The sequence below is a fragment of the Kogia breviceps genome, chromosome 16 (genome assembly GCF_026419965.1).
Source record: "Kogia breviceps isolate mKogBre1 chromosome 16, mKogBre1 haplotype 1, whole genome shotgun sequence".
NCBI lineage: Eukaryota > Metazoa > Chordata > Mammalia > Artiodactyla > Physeteridae > Kogia > Kogia breviceps.
This window is the reverse complement of record NC_081325.1, coordinates 22,246,756-22,262,671: the sequence shown is the minus strand read 5'-3', so window position 1 is coordinate 22,262,671 and position 15,916 is coordinate 22,246,756. Positions and strand designations below refer to the sequence as shown.

At 38.3% G+C, this 15,916-nt stretch overlaps 1 protein-coding gene across 1 annotated transcript in view; it reads left to right on the top strand.

Annotated features, from left to right (window-relative positions):
• Positions 1 to 15,916, top strand: part of GTF2F2 (general transcription factor IIF subunit 2) — a 145,943-nt gene that overhangs the window by 64,253 nt on the left and 65,774 nt on the right. The gene's annotated exons all lie outside the window — the stretch shown is intronic.

Below are 15,916 nucleotides of genomic sequence, written 5' to 3'. Positions count from 1 at the left end.
ACTTCTGGTTTCTGCTTTCTGGTTTTTAAAATTCCTGGTGTGCGTTCTTTGTTTCCACTGGCTTGCCTTGACGGACTCTGAACCACCCTATCATGTGCCTCTAACCCTTGACCGCCCTTTCTCTTTAGACTTCACTCTGATGTTCTTGGCTTCTGCAGACCTGACTTGTATGATTTGTTTGCCAGCCGTGGCCTGGCAACGCTAGTGTAACAGAAGCCTTGTCTGACTGGAAGCTGATAAGAATCCATAGGACTTTTCTTTTATGTCCTTTTGCTCCCAACTTGCGGTCTTAAGGAAGAAAAATGGTACCCAGTAGGTCCCAGCTTCTCTGCATTACTCTACTCCATCCCCATTAAAGGAAGCTGATTGCAGTTTACAGAAATCATGGGGCTTTGTTGATCATTGCTGCTGTGGTGGTTCATATGCCCCTCAGGAGAAAGCCAGGTTGTCTTCTTTTTAGTCTTTTTTAAGCTTATATTTACCTGCTTTGGGGGCTGTAGGGTGGGGAGAGTCATGTCGATCAAGTCCACACATCCCTAAAACTGTATGAGTTGTGCTTCAAAACTATTCCAAGGCAAACATCCATGGTTTATGTGACTACATTTCTCTGCCTCACTGCAGATACAAACTGGAAGTAATCAGTTCAGCGGTTTCAGCAGAAGGGCTTAACCTACACATCAAAGATTAGCTCGCTTAAATCCACTTGACCACTGGACTTGAAGATTTCATCCGCTTTGCAGGCAGAAAGATATATTTTTTAAAAAGTGTCTGTCATAGACATCTGTAATCACACATATAAAAGAGCCCTTTAGTCAACTTTGAAGATTTATTTTCTCATATATCTATATCTATATCTGTTTCTTACTTTTTTCATTCAACTCTGATTTTTGAATTAGTTCATGCTTCTGTATATACATCTGTTTCACTACTTGTGGATGGCACCTGGTATTTCACACTTACATACCCAATAAATGTTGTTTTTGATTCCCTAGTGATGGACACCCAGGCTGCCTCAATCCCTTGCTGTGATGAACAGTTTCAAGCGTGTCCTCTTATGGGTGTCTGTGGAAATTTGAGGGCTTGCTGGCCATGTTCAGTTTCACTTAGAACTGCCAGATGACTCCTGAGATCAGCTCTATCAGTTCACTCTCCCACCAGCAGTGCCTGTGGTTTCCTGTTTCCCCACATTTTTTCCAACACTTGGTGTTATCTGCCTTTCTTTGTTTTGTTTTGTCTTGTTTTTTAGATTTCACATATAAGTGATATCATATAGTATTTGTCTTTTTCAGTCTGACCTATTTCACTTAGTATAATACCCTCCAAGTCCATCCATATTGTGGAAATGGCAAAATTTCATTCTTTTTTATGGCTGAGTAGTATTCCTGTGTGTGTGTGTGTGTGTGTGTGTGTGTGTGTGTGTGTGTGTGTATCTATCCATTCATCTGTTGGTGGACACTTAGGTTGCTTTCATATCTTGGCAATTGTAAAGAATGCTGCTATGAACACTGGGTGCCTGTATCTTTTCGAATTACAGTTTTCTCTGAATATATACCTAGGAGTAGAATTGCTGGCTCATGTGGTAGCTCTGTTTTTAGTTTTTGAGAAACCTCCATACTGTTTTCCACAGTGGCTGCACCAATTTACATTCCCATCAACAGTGTATGAGGATTCCCTTTCCTCCACATCCTCGCCAACATTTGTCATTTGTGTTCCTGCTGATGATAGCCAACTTCGAGGATGTAAGCAGTGTTATTGTCAGGTTCTTGTTATGAGTATATTCATTGGTTAGGCCCAATGCCTAACCACATTTTAGCGAAACCTTTGCACTATATGGTGATGCTAATCTTCCACTGTCTGGATTAGGCAGGATTTGTTCCAGGCCAGTGGGAATTCCCATCTTATCTACCGACTCTTGATGGGAAACGAGGTCATCGTCATCAACATTATTGACACAGAATATGATCATAATATATGCTTGCTCCATTTATATGCCAGAGATATTCTCCTGCCATGGAAGGAAGTGGAACCTTACCAAGAAGGTGTCTCTCTTGGTTGGAAGATATAAGATTTGATAATTCCCCTAGACTGAACAGATCACTCCTTTCTGAAATTCAGGCATTCCTTTCCAAGGAAAAGGGATGGTCTCAGAAGCTGCCTTTATTAAAAACACTGGGCTTCTGTTTCCTCATTCTCTGCCTCTACCAAATCTTTTTGGTTATTTTCACCTGCATACATTAATGCCTGTTTTTAAAAAAAGATTATTTCCTGTTACCTTAGGAAGAAAGTAAAACGAACTACAGAAAGAGCAGTAGTTGTCAATTTTCACTTAAAGCTGGCACTCTGTCTCTGCCCTGGTCTTTTGCAGATTTTTTAAGGCTTATTGATCTGGGTCTTTCTTCTTCACTTGAATTTGATACCCATCTACTTGATTCTGCAGTGATATCTTTATCTGTTCATTTTCCAAAATCTAGCTGACCTTTGGCCATCTGACTTTCATGTCCTCTGATTCCTTTTTGCCTTGATCTTCCTATACCTTTCACAAGCTGAGTTTCTCTTTTTTAATGTGTGGCTTTCTTGTTTCTTCATAGCCTCCTGTTAATAGCATTGAATGTGAGAAATATTCACTTTGATATTCAGCTGTAATCATGTTACTTTAGCCTCTTTTTTGGTGTTAAAAATATAAATAAATTACACAGTGTAATGTATTAACATTTTAAGAATCAAGGATTTTTCTGTGTTAATCTAATTCTATTTGAACATCAAAACTTTAGTTTCATTTGAAATATAAAATTTTTCTGCAAAATTAGATGTTGTCTTGTACTGGGCTTCTATCCCCACAAGTACTACCTTATGGAGCTGACTCACCACAGTGTCTCACCACCTATGCAGAGGGCTGAAGTCCTCCTAGGACACATTCAGTATAGCTTTTGGCAGGAAGGTGATGTGGATGTGTAATTCCAGTCAGATGAATAAGCTTGTAAATGTTCTGCAGTGTCGAACTGAGTCTTCAAAGAAGCCCAGGAAACTTTGCTGCATCAGCAAATTTTTAAACCTCACATGAGGAGTGTAGAAAAGATGAAAATACTTTGTATCAAAAGGAGCACAAATAAAAATGACAGACTAAATGAGAAGTTCTGACAAAATTCCATTCCATGTTTCTTTGCTTTTCATTACAGAGGTAATCTTGAAAACAATTTACAAATCACATTAATTCATATTTTAAATATACTTTGGGAGATGAGTATTTCAGGGAAACCTGTATTTTATAATTCTGTAGGCAGAAGTCATTTAAATTTTTAAAAATGAGTTTGCTTTTTTTTTGAAGTGCCAACTATGCATTATTATTCACTGGAAAATTTTATTGTAACTAGATGAGCAAAGCACTTCTATGAGCCATCAAATGAACTCACTGAAATTATATTGTGTAGAACTCATTTTTATAGTGCTGTTTGGCAAAACGGAATTTTGCCTCCTCTTTCAGAAGGAGATGTTTTACGTTAATAACCATTGTCTGCAATCTCAAAATGAGGGACATGACTTTGAAAAGTTGTAAAGTTAATATTGTTATGAAATCAGTAACCCAAAGAGCCTCTGCTGCTGATGCTGGGCCCTAACAGTGTCCCTCCTGTTATCATTTCGATTTTAGATTCTCTTGTGTCTTCAGTGATGACATGGTATGGAGGAGAGAGGGGGGTCCTGAACCAGCAGGACAGGATATCATGGTTCATAGGAGGAAATGGAGTTTCTTACACAGAGTAGAGTAGAGTGATTGCAAATCAGGGATGGAGAAGTCTATCATATTGCACACTTTTTCACATTTAACATTTCTGAAATCAGGGTATGTCTTAAAATCATTGGCTTGTAAAATTTTCATGGTAGTATTTTGTCTTTCTTGGTGGCACATAAAATGATGGTGACCATTACAATTGATGGTATCTTAGATTTGATGAAATATTTGAGCAGTTCTGTAAGCTGTTATCCCCATACCACCAGAAAATAAAATTACCAGAGATACGAAAGATGTGAAAAGATGTGGGGGAGAGGAGAAGAGCAATATCAGGGCAGTAGTTCTCAACCCTGCCTGCTGCATATTAGAATTATCTAGCGAGGTTGTAAAAACACCTCTTGCCCACACAGTGCAATTAAGGTAGAATCTCTGACGGTGGGCCCAGTAGTTTTAAAAAAGCCTCCCAGGTGATTCTTAGGATCAAGCAGAGTTGAAGAACTACCATATTCAGGAAATTGATGAGCTCAGGAAGGGGAACTTATCTTAAAGGAGTTCTTAATGATGAGGGCATAATTTCTACTCCGTAGTTATGAGGATCACTTACTATTAAAGTGTCTTGAAAATTGTAAAGAACTAAACTAGTATGTGGTATTACTACTATTCCTAAACATGGTGAAGAGAACAAGAGTTATTGAGGATGAAAGTAATGAAACTTGAATCATATTCAGTTGATTTTAAAATGAGTCATCGGGGGCTCCCCTGGTGGCGCAGTGGTCGAGAGTCCACCTGCCGATGCAGGGGACACGGGTTCGTGCCCCGGTCCGGGAAGATCCCACATGCTGCGGAGCGGCTGGGCCCGTGAGCCATGGCCGCTGAGCCTGCGCGTCTGGAGCCTGCGCTCCGCAACGGGAGAGGCCACAGCAGTGAGAGGCCCGCATACCGGGGGGGTGGGGGTGGGGCGGGGGGGGGAGCGTCATCAGGTTGTCTATATTAATATTGTATCCCTCAACTATATTACAGGCTTTCTAAGTGCAGGGGTCTGTATTTTTCTTCCCTTGTACCCCTCATCACATCTAGCACAGTGTTTGGCACTATTTAACTGTAATGAAGCACTATAGTAAAAGTCTTTTCTCTGGGAGACGTAATCTTTCCGAGAAGGATTTGTTTTTCTCTCCACTTAATCACATTTGCTATTGTTTTTTAATTCTCTCTATTTCAAGTGCAACAGCCAAAGCTGGATCGCACCCTTTGATGAAGGTCTAACTAAGGCAAACTACCACAGTACTATGATTTTCCTTTTCATTTATTATTTCAACACAGCATTACTTCATTTTTTAAAATAAAACTATATTTTATGTCTGAGTTTTATTCAACCTCTTATTTTTTTTCTTTATCCATTTGTCTATTTTTTGTTAACATCTTTATTGGAGTATAATTGCTTTACAATGGTGTGTAAGTTTTGCTGTATAACAAAGTGAGTCAGCTATCCATATATGCCCATATCCCTCCTTCTGGCGTCTCCCTCCCGCCCTCCCTATCCCACCCCTCTAGGTGGTCACAGAGCACCAACCTGATCTCCCTGTGCTATGTGGCTGCTTCCCACTAGCTGTCTATTTTACACTTGGTAGTATATATATATCCATGCCACTCTCTCACTTCGTCCCAGCTTACCCTTCCCACTCTCTGTGCCCTCAAGTCCATTCTCTGCATCTGCGTCTTTAGTCCTGTTCTGCCCCAGGTTCTTCAGAACCATTTTTTTTCTTTTTAGATTTCATATATATGTGTTAGCATACAGTATTTGTTTTGCTCTTTCTGAATTACTTCACCCTGTATGACAGACTCTGGGTCCATCCACCTCACTACAAATAACTCAATTTCATTTCTTTTTATGGCCGAGTAATATTCCATTGTATATATGTGCCACATCTTCTTTATCCATTCATCTGTCGATGGACACGTAGGTTGCTTCCATGTCCTGGCTATTGTAAATAGTGCTGCAGTGAACATTATGGTACATGACTCTTTCTGAATTATGGTTTCTCAGGGTATATGCCCAGTACTGGGATTGCTGGGTCGTATGGTAGTTCTATTTTTAGTTTTTTAAGGAACCTCCATACTGTTCTCCATAGTGGCTGTATCAATTTACATTCCCACCAACAGTGCAAGAGGGTTCCCTTTTCTCCACACCCTCTCCATTATTTACTGTTTGTAGATTTTTAGATGATGGCCATTCTGACCGGTGTGAGGTGATACCTCATTGTGTAGTTTTGACTTGCATTTCTCTAATGATTAGTGATGTTGAGCATCCTTTCATGTGTTTGTTGGCAATCTGTATACCTTTTTTGGAGAAATGTCTGTTTAGGTCTTCTACCCATTTTTGGATTGGGGTGTTGTTTTTTTTTTATATTTAGCTGCATGAGCTGCTTGTATATTTTGGAGATTAATCCTTTGCCAGTTGCTTTGTTTGCAAATATTTTCTCCCATTCTGAGTGAGGGTTATCTTTTCATCTTGTTTCTGGTTTCCTTTGCTGTGCAAAAGCTTTTAGTGTATGGCCTTACATTTAGGTCTTTAATCTATTTTGAGTTTACTTTTGTATATGGTGTTAAGGACTGTTCTAATTTCATTCTTTTACATGTAACTGTCCAGTTTTCCCAGCACCACTTATTGAAGAGGCTGTCTTCTCTCCATTCTATATTCTTGCTTCCTTTATCAAAGATAAGGTGACCATAGGTGTGTGGATTTATCTCTGGGCTTTCTGTCCTGTTCCACTGATTTAAATTTCTGTTTTTTGTGCCAGTACTATACTGTCTTGATTACTGTAGCTTTGTAGTATAGTCTGAAGTCTGGGAGCTTGATTACTACAGCTCTGTATTTCTTTCTCAAGATTGTTTTGGCTATTCGGGGTCTTTTGTGCTTCCATACAAATTGTACGATTTTTTGTTCTAGTTGTGTGAAAAATGCCAGTGGTAGTTTGATAGGGATTGCATTGAATCTGTAGATCGCTTTGGGTAGTATAGTCATTTTCACAATGTTGATTCTTTCAATCCAAGAACACGGTGTATCTCTCCATCTGTTGGTATCATCTTTAATTTCTTTCATCAGTGTCTTATAGTTTTCTGCATATAGGTCTTTTGTCTCCTTAGGTAGATTTATTCCCTGGTATTTTACTCTTTTTGTTGCAGTGGTAAATGGGAGTGTTTCCTTAATTTCTCTTTCAGATTTTTCATTGTTAGTGTATAGGAATGCAAGAGATTTCTGTGCATTAATTTTGTGTCCTGCTACTTTACCAGATTCATTGATTAGCTCTAATAGTTTTCTGGCAGCATCTTTAGGATTCTCTATGTATAGTATCATGTCATCTGCAAACAGTGACAGTTTTACTTCTTCTTCTCCAATTTGGATTCCTTTTATTTCTTTTTCTTCTCTGATTGCTATAGCTAAAACTTCCAAACTGTGTTGAATAATAGTGGTGAGAGTGGGCAACCTTGTCTTGTTCCTGATCTTAGTATAAATGGTTTCAGTTTTTCACTGTTGAGAATGATGTTGGCTGTGGGTTTGTCATATATGGCCTTTATTACGTTGAGGTAACTTCCCTCTATGCCTACTTTCTGTAGGGTTTTTTTTTTAATCATAAATGGGTGTTGAATTTTGTTGAAAGCTTTCTCTGCATCTATTGAGATGATCATATGGTTTTTATTCTTCAGTTTGTTAATATGGTTTATCACATTTATTGATTTGCATATATTGAAGAATCCTTGCATTCCTGGGATAAATCCCACTTGATCATGGTGTATGATCCTTTTAATGCTGTTGGATTCTGTTTGCTAGTATTTTGTTGAGGGTTTTTAACACTTATGTTCATCAGTGATGTTAGCCTGTAGGTTTCTTTTTTTTTTTGTGACATCTTTGTCTGGTTTTGGTATCAGGGTGATGGTGGCCTCATAGAATGAGTTTGGGAGTGTTCCTCCCTCTGCTGTATTTTGGAAGAGTTTGAGAAAGATGTGTGTTAGCTCTTCTCTAAATGTTTGATAAAATTCACCTGTGAAGCCATCTGTCCTGGGCTTTTGTTTGTTGGAAGATTTTTAATCACAGTTTCAATTTCAGTGCTTGTGTTGGTCTGTTTATATTTTCTATATCTTCCTGGTTCAGTCTCAGAAGGTTGTGCTTTTCTAAGAAATTGTTCTTTTCTTCCAAGTTGTCCATTTTATTGGCATAGAGTTGCTTGTAGTAATCTCTAATGATCCGTTGTATTTCTGCAATGTCAGTTGTTACTTCTCCTTTTTCATTTCTAATTCTATTATCTGAATCTTCTCCCTTTTTTTCTTGATGAGTCTGGCTAATGGTTTACCAACTTTGTTTATCTTCTCAAAGAACCATCTTTTAGTTTTATTGATCTTTGCTATCATTTCCTTCATTTCTTTTTCATTTATTTCTGATCTGATATTTATGATTTCTTTCCTTCTGCTAACTTTGGGGTTTTTTTGGTTCTTCTTACTCTCATTGCTTTAGGTGTAAAGTTAGGTTGTTTATTTGAGATTTTTCTTGTTTCTTGAGGTAGGATTGTATTGCTATAAACTTCCCTCCTAGAACTGCTTTTTCTGCATCCCATAGGTTTTGGGTCATCGTATTTTCATTGCCACTTGTCTCTAGGTATTTTTTGATTTCCTCTTTGATTTCTTCAGTGATTTCTTGGTTATTTAGTAGCATATTGTTTAGCCTCCATGTGTTTGTATTTCTTTTTCCTGTAATTGATATCCAGTCTCATAGTGTTGTGGTCGGAAAAGATACTTCATACAATTTCAGTTTTCTTAAATATACCAAGGCTTGATTTGTGACCCAAGATATGATCTATCCTGGAGAATGTTCCATGAGCACTTGAGAAGAAAGTGTGTTCTGTTGTTTGGGGATGGAGTATCCTATAAATATAAATTAAATCCATCTTGTTTAATGTGTCATTTAAAGCTTGTGTTTCCTTATTTTCATTTTGGACGATCTGTCCATTGGTGAAAGTGGGGTGTTAAAGTCCTCTACTATTATTGTGTTACTGTCGATTTCCCCTTTTATGGCTGTTAGCATTTGCCTTATGTATTGAGGTGCTCCTATGTTAGGTGCATGAATATTTACAATTGTTATATCTTCTTCTTGGATTGATCCCTTGATCATTATGTAGTGTCCTTCTTTGTCTCTTTTAATAGTCTTTATTTTAAAGTCTATTTTGTCTGATATGAGAATTGCTACTCCAGCTTTCTTTTGATTTCCATTTGCATGGAATATCTTTTTCCATCCCCTCACTTTCAGTCTGTATGTGTCCCTAGGTCTGAAGTGGGTCTCTTGTAGACAGCATATATATGGGTCTTGTTTTTGTATCCATTCAGCCAGTCTGTGTCTTTTGGTTGGAGCATTTATTCCATTTACATTTAAGGTAATTATCGATATATATGTTTCTATTACCATTTTCTTAATTGTTTTGGGTTAGTTATTGTAGGTCTTTTCCTTCTCTTGTGTTTCCTGCCTAGAGAAGTTCTTTAGCATTTGTTGTAAAGCTGGTTTGGTGGTGCTGAATTCTCTTAGCTTTTGCTTGTCTGTAAATGTTTTAATTTCTCTGCCGAATCTGAATGAGATCCTTGCTGGGTAGAGTAATCTTGGTTGTAGGTTTTTCCCTTTCATCCCTTTAAATATGTCCTGCCACACCCTTCTGGCTTGCATAGTTTCTGCTGAAAGATCAGCTGTTAACCTTATGGGGATTCCCTTGTATGTTATTTGTTGCTTTTCCCTTGCTGCTTTTAATATTTTTTCTTTGTATTTAATTTTTGACAGTTTGATGACTGTGTGTCTTGGTATGTTTCTCCTTGGATTTATCCTGTATGGGACTCTCTGTGTTTCTTGGACTTAATTGACTATTTCCTTTCCCATATTAGGGAAGTTTTCAACTATAATCTCTTCAAGTATTTTCTCAGTCCCTTTCTTTTTCTCTTCTTCTTCTGGGACCCCTATAATTCGAATGTTGGTGCATTTCATGTTGTCCCAGAGGTCTCTGAGACTGTCCTCAATTCTTTTCATTCTTTTTTCTTTATTCTGCTCTGCAGTAGTTATTTCCACTGTTTTATCTTCCAGGTCACTTATCCATTCTTCTGCCTTAGATATTCTGCTGTTGATTCCTTCTAGAGAATTTTTAACTTCATTTATTGTGTTGTTCATCATTGTTTTTCTTGCTCTTTAGTTCTTCTAGGTCCTTGTTAAACATTTCTTGTATTGTCTCTGTTCTATTTCCAAGATTCTGGATCATCTTTAGTATCATTATTCTGAATTCTTTTTCAGGTAGACTGCCTATTTCCTCTTCATTTGTTTGATCTGGTGGGTTTTTATCTTGCTCCTTCATCTGCTTTGTATTTGTCTGTCTTCTCAATTTGTTTAACTTACTGTGTTTGGGGTCTCCTTTTCAGAGGCTGCAGGTTCATAGTTCCCCTTGTTTTTGGTGTCTTCCCCCAGTGGGTAAGGTTGGTTCAGTGGGTTGTGTACACTTCCTGGTGGAGGGGACTGGTGCCTGTGTTCTGGTGGATGAGGCTGGATCTTGTCTTTCTGATGGGCAGGACTGTGTCTGGTGGTGTGTTTTGGGTTGTCTGTCAACTTATTATGATTTTAGGCAGCCTCTCTGCTAATGGGTGGGGTTGTATTCCTGCCTTGGTAGTTGTTTGGCATGGGGTGTCCAGCACTGGAGCTTGCTGGTCGTTGAGTGGAGCTGGGTCTTAGCGTTGAGATGGAGATCTCTGGGAGAGCTCTCACTGATTGATACTACCAGGGAGGTCTGTGGTGGACCATTGTTCTGAACTTGGCTCTCCCACCTCAGAGGCTCAGGCCTGACACCTGGCAGGAGCACCAAGACCCTGTCAGCCACACAGTATGTGTTAGGCATTCCACCAGACTCTGGGAATACCAGCAGGGAACTGCTTCTGGCTTGCTGAAGACAGCTTTTTCTGAGACACAGCTGCCAGCAAACCAGAGGTCCTGCAGTGGGGCGGCAGTACATTTATGGGGCCAGAGGCTGGTTCTGGGGACTCAGAGTCAGAGGACTGGAAGGGCAAGAGGAGAAAGAGGAAGAGGGAATTGGGAACTAGAAAGCTGGTGTGGAGAGGTAGAGCCAACCTCTGATTCTTGAAAGCAACTTTTAGATTAGGGATTGTGTCTGTTTATACAGCATTACAACAGTATGCCCACATCTGTATTTGAGGATTTATATTGATTAATTATATATATTAAATTATATATATAATGATATATAACAAGCAAAAAGGAGACTACTGTGAAGTATAGGAGGAATGATAACTTGTGAACTTGCCTTGTAAACAGTAAAACATACAAATGTTTGTTTTTAAAATGTCGTTCTCTAAGTTATTTCTTTGACGAAAAGTTTGTTATGTCTTCTGTAGACTCATAGAACAATCCAAATTCCTTTGTACATTTAAGGCTTCCATCTTCGATTTTGTACCTTATGTAACCACTCTTCTATTCCCGGACAACCAGTCTTGTCATTCACAGGTACTCTTTGATGAGAATTACAGCATCCCTTGTAGAGGAATGTACGTAAACCTTCTTTCTCCCAGTCCATAGGGGAAAAGTTGAAGAGCAGTAGTAGGAGTGGGGAAGCCGAGATGGTTTCTAATCCTAAGTCGAGTCCTCAAATTATGGTTTCAGTATTTGGTTTAAAATTGGGAATTCCCAGCTATTTAATCATGTTTGTAATTTGAATATCATTACAAGAAAACATATTGCATAAACAGATAATTTTGGGGAGTACTTATATGGCTGCTCATTTCGTTACTTTTGAGGTAATTAATCAAATGCTGACTGTAGGTTTACTGAAATCTGAGCATGATCTTTTATTCCTAAAATTCCTGAGTATTAGATAGAGATCAGAACATCAGTTGACAAATTTGAATACAGTAAGAAACACCTTCTTAATAACATAGGGATTGCAGCTTTGCCCAACTGGTTTGTTAAGATGCCAGGTAGCATGTATTAATAGGCCTTGCCCTGTGAACCACAGGCAGAAACTGCTTGGAAAAGATTTTAAATGAGAACAGTGGAGACTGGTAGGAATATTAAAAATGGTTTATCTTTTAAATGCTCTTGCTCTGTTGAAATATTAGTTCTTTATCCAGTGAGGATAGACACAGGTGTGATATAAGGAAGAATCAGGAAAGTAGCTTCACAGCTCAAGGATCAGTCCAAAATCTTGGTTCTAACCTTGTCTGTGTTTTAACTTGAGTTGGAAGTACCCTTAAAGGCCTCCACATTGAACTGGATCGAGTGGTCTTGTGGAAATGAACGCCTGTAACTTTCTGATGCGCAACCTCTTCTTAACACATTACTTCTCATTACTTACATGCCATTGCTAATAGACACCCTTCCTGCTTACTTCCACTTTAACTTTTTCAAACTAGCCAGACCCTTAACTTGTAAAAAATGCCAGTCAGTTGTTTCTCTTGGGTTCCTCAACATAGAGTATGTTGGAAGGTCCAGCTTAGAACAGAAGTTTGTATATTTTCAAGTCTTGGACAGCTTCTCAACATCTTCTCATTGTCATTCCAAGAAACAGTGTTTCTCTTATTTCTGCTCAAAGAAAATTTAATTACGTCTAGGTCTTTTAGAAAGTATTAGGGCAAACAAAATAAATACTAATGAAATAATAAAACATCTTCATTTGGAGGGGAAGGCCAGTTTTGTTTTGTTTATTTTAGTGAGAGAGAATTGGAGGAGATCTCAGAGATCCCAGTGACTTTATTATACATATAGATACTGAGGCCCAGAGATGTAAAGTAACTTCTCCAAAGTAACACCGCTGTTTAGAGACAGAATTAGAACACTTCCATTCTTGTTATAGGATGCACTTTGTGTAACTTACCCTTTAAAACTTTCTCTCAATTGTTTTCTGAAACTAGGTGGCAGGGTATAGATCAATAAAATACCATCACCAAAGGTGTATGTTCATAGTCATGAAGATTCTTTGGGTTACAAGTAGCAGAAACCAATAAGCAAACCAATCTAGCCCAAAAAGCGGGGGAGGTGAGAAAAGTTAGAAAAAGATCCTGGAATAGTTCCCAGAATCTAAAGAAGAGTTGAACGAACGGCCAAGCCTAGGGAAAGATAGGAACCAAGCCATGGCTGGGCTTTCAGGAGGATGAGCCTTTGTGGCTTCTCTTCAGAGTGCTGTTGTGACCGTGTCCTTCCAGAGATTTCTGAGGTGGAGTGACTCTGGTATGGGTCCCTTAGTTTAAAATTCTGAGAGAGACACACAGGCAGAGAAACGGGGAAGAGACAAAAGCCATTGCTCATGCTTGTTCACACCACCTTCGGTGCCTTTCTGCTTCACCTCCCACTCTAAATCCTACCCATTTTTCCAGGTCCAGCACAAACATTGCTTTCTCTATCAAAGCTCTTCTTAATCCCCAGCTAGACATATTCTCTTTGTGTGTATGTGTTTAAATCCCAGTACTCTGTGTCTCTGTCAGTAGATTATAACCCTCATAAACCATGGCAACTTCTACGTAGTACAGTAGATCCCACAGCCTTTATGGAAGGACCAGTAGTCCTTCCAGTAGTTAAATTAAAAGGTAGGGGATCATAAAAATGATAATAGTATATATTCCTACTGCCTTAAACATTTTAAGACCCACAAATGTACATTTAGTCACCAGTGTACACGTAGGACAAGGCCTTTGCTTTCGGTATAGGGTGCTGATTGGAGCATCTGATTTCTCTTTCCTGTGAAAAGTTAAGCCCATAATTTAGTTTAGATTTTCAGTTTGGGTTTCTTTAAAAAGGAGCAAAAACTTAGACACTGTGAAACAATATGAATGCAGAATCCTTCTAGACTTTTATGTTTCTCTTCTAATCTCTAGTTGTCTCTCCAGTACCTAATTTGACAGATTTTTAGCAACTTATCTTTATATCACATCTTACAAAGCATTAAGCCTAGTTTTTGTAGAAACGTCTCCCTCCCCCATACGCTTAATTAATGAGATTATGTAATATATAATCAAATTGCATGATTACTAACAGAGTAAAACTAGCATAAACAAGTTCCGCATCGTTTGAGCAGAAGTGTGTGGGAGTAGTAGAGATTAACCTACTACCACTAGTGTATAGTGAGCTGTGGGAATCTGTCACCATAGTTAAGAGGGGAACTGAGAGCCTTGGTAATCTAGACGTGGGTTAAGTGGAGGTCTATCAAAAGTGCTTCTAGTGTGTTAAAGTGATTTATATACCTGTCTCATCATCCTACTAGACCAGAAGCTCCCAAAATGTGATCTGGAAACCACTGGGTAGAGGGGTCCTGGAGACCCTTTCAAGGGGCCTGTGAAATCAAAACTATTTTTATAATAATACCAAGCCTTTTTGCCTTTTTCACTCTGATTTTCTAAACATTTTTCAGTTTTAGTTGCTAGTATGATTAATACCAGTAGTAAACCCACATAAAAGGTTCTTTGGGGTTCCTCACTACTTTTCAGGCATATATGCCACACGTTTGTGAATGGCTACACTAACCTCTACTCCTTGAGGGCAGGAGCCAAGTTTCATTTATCTTTGTTATTCCTGATGCGTTTTTGCATTATCTTTTACATAAAGGTACTTAGTAAATATTTGATAAATATATGAGCATAAAAAGATTATTTTTCAAGTATTTACAGCCTTTCAAACTGGGCCAATGAAGTAGTCTTAAGTCACTATTCCTGTGTTAATGAATATGATCTGTAATTAACAGCAGTGGTGTGCAAGTGGGTGCTTTCAAATGCCTTAAAATGCGATATTTAATAGCTTTCCCCTGAAATCTTAAGCAACGTTTTGGAGAAGAAGAGAAGCATGGTTTAGTGGATAGAATATGAAAACATGTTCCTGTGAGGCTTTAAAAAGTGTGTGACACCTTTAAATCTTGCTTAGGGGGCTGTATTATAAGTAAATTGGTTTTTAAAAAACTTATTTAGGAAGAGAGCGGGAACGGCAAAGAGTTAACAGAGATGTGGGGTTATTTAAGAGCAGCCAATTGGTAGAAGTTTTCATTGCTGCTGATGAAGACTTTTCCTTTCATTTGAGAAGCATTTGAAGGCTATTTTAGATTTGAAAAGGGGATATGATGGACAGAAAATCATGGTTTGGGGAAGTGAATTTTACTGCTTTGTGTGAGTGACCTTGATTGAAGAAGAGTGATGATTGGTGGCCAAGTTGAAATGGGCAGGTGCTTTGGATGCTTTTAACCCTTTCAGGTATTATGTGTGGAACGTTGACAGCAGAAACCTTTAACTAGAAATTAAACCCATCCTGTCCACCAGGAGAAGGTACAGATAAATAAGTGGGGAACATTCACAGGTGGTATTGAAAGGTAGCTTTTTAGTATTCAGCATTAGTAAACATCTGGATATGTAACTAAATTATTTTCAGAGACAGTATTCCAGATCTATTTTGTTTTTTAAAAAGGATTAATTTATGTTTAAAAAGTGAACTTTTTTCATGCATTTAAGACACTATAGATTGGAATCTTTCCCAAATCTTGTTATTGTTATGGCAAGAGTTTTTCTAGATACAACTGTCAGCTTCAGTGGAGAGGCACGCTCAAATATAATATTTGGTTTTGCTTTAAGAAAATTCAAATTTTAATCTTACTAAATTCATTAATAAGAGGAAATTACTTTTAGATATTTAAACTTAAATTTAATATAAAATAATTGCGGCCTTCCTATTATTTCCTTACTGGCATATTTTGATGTAAGGTAGACATGCTTCTCATCATTGCTCTTTGCAGTCATCTGTCAGCCTCTACTTGAGGTTTGCTGCATATGTTACATTGAACAATTGAGTTACTGTGTGTATCAGTACTTAGGGGCTATAATAAGGAGTTCCTGGGCTTTGGAGGCAAAATCGAGAAAGGTCACCATAAGAAAAATTTTCTAACATAAGTCATGTGGGCATGGTTCTATCTGCATTCTATGTTTTGGTCAACTTATCTGTTCCTCCAGTGAACTGTATGCTTCTTGAAGACAGTACTGTATTTCAGTCATCTTCGATTCTGCAATGCCTAGATTGTTCCCTTCACATCATAGGCATTTAGCTAATGTTTGTGGAATGCATGAGGTCATTGGCCCTGAAAAGATGGATCATAAATGCATTGCTGATGAGCCAGAGGAGTTCCTGAA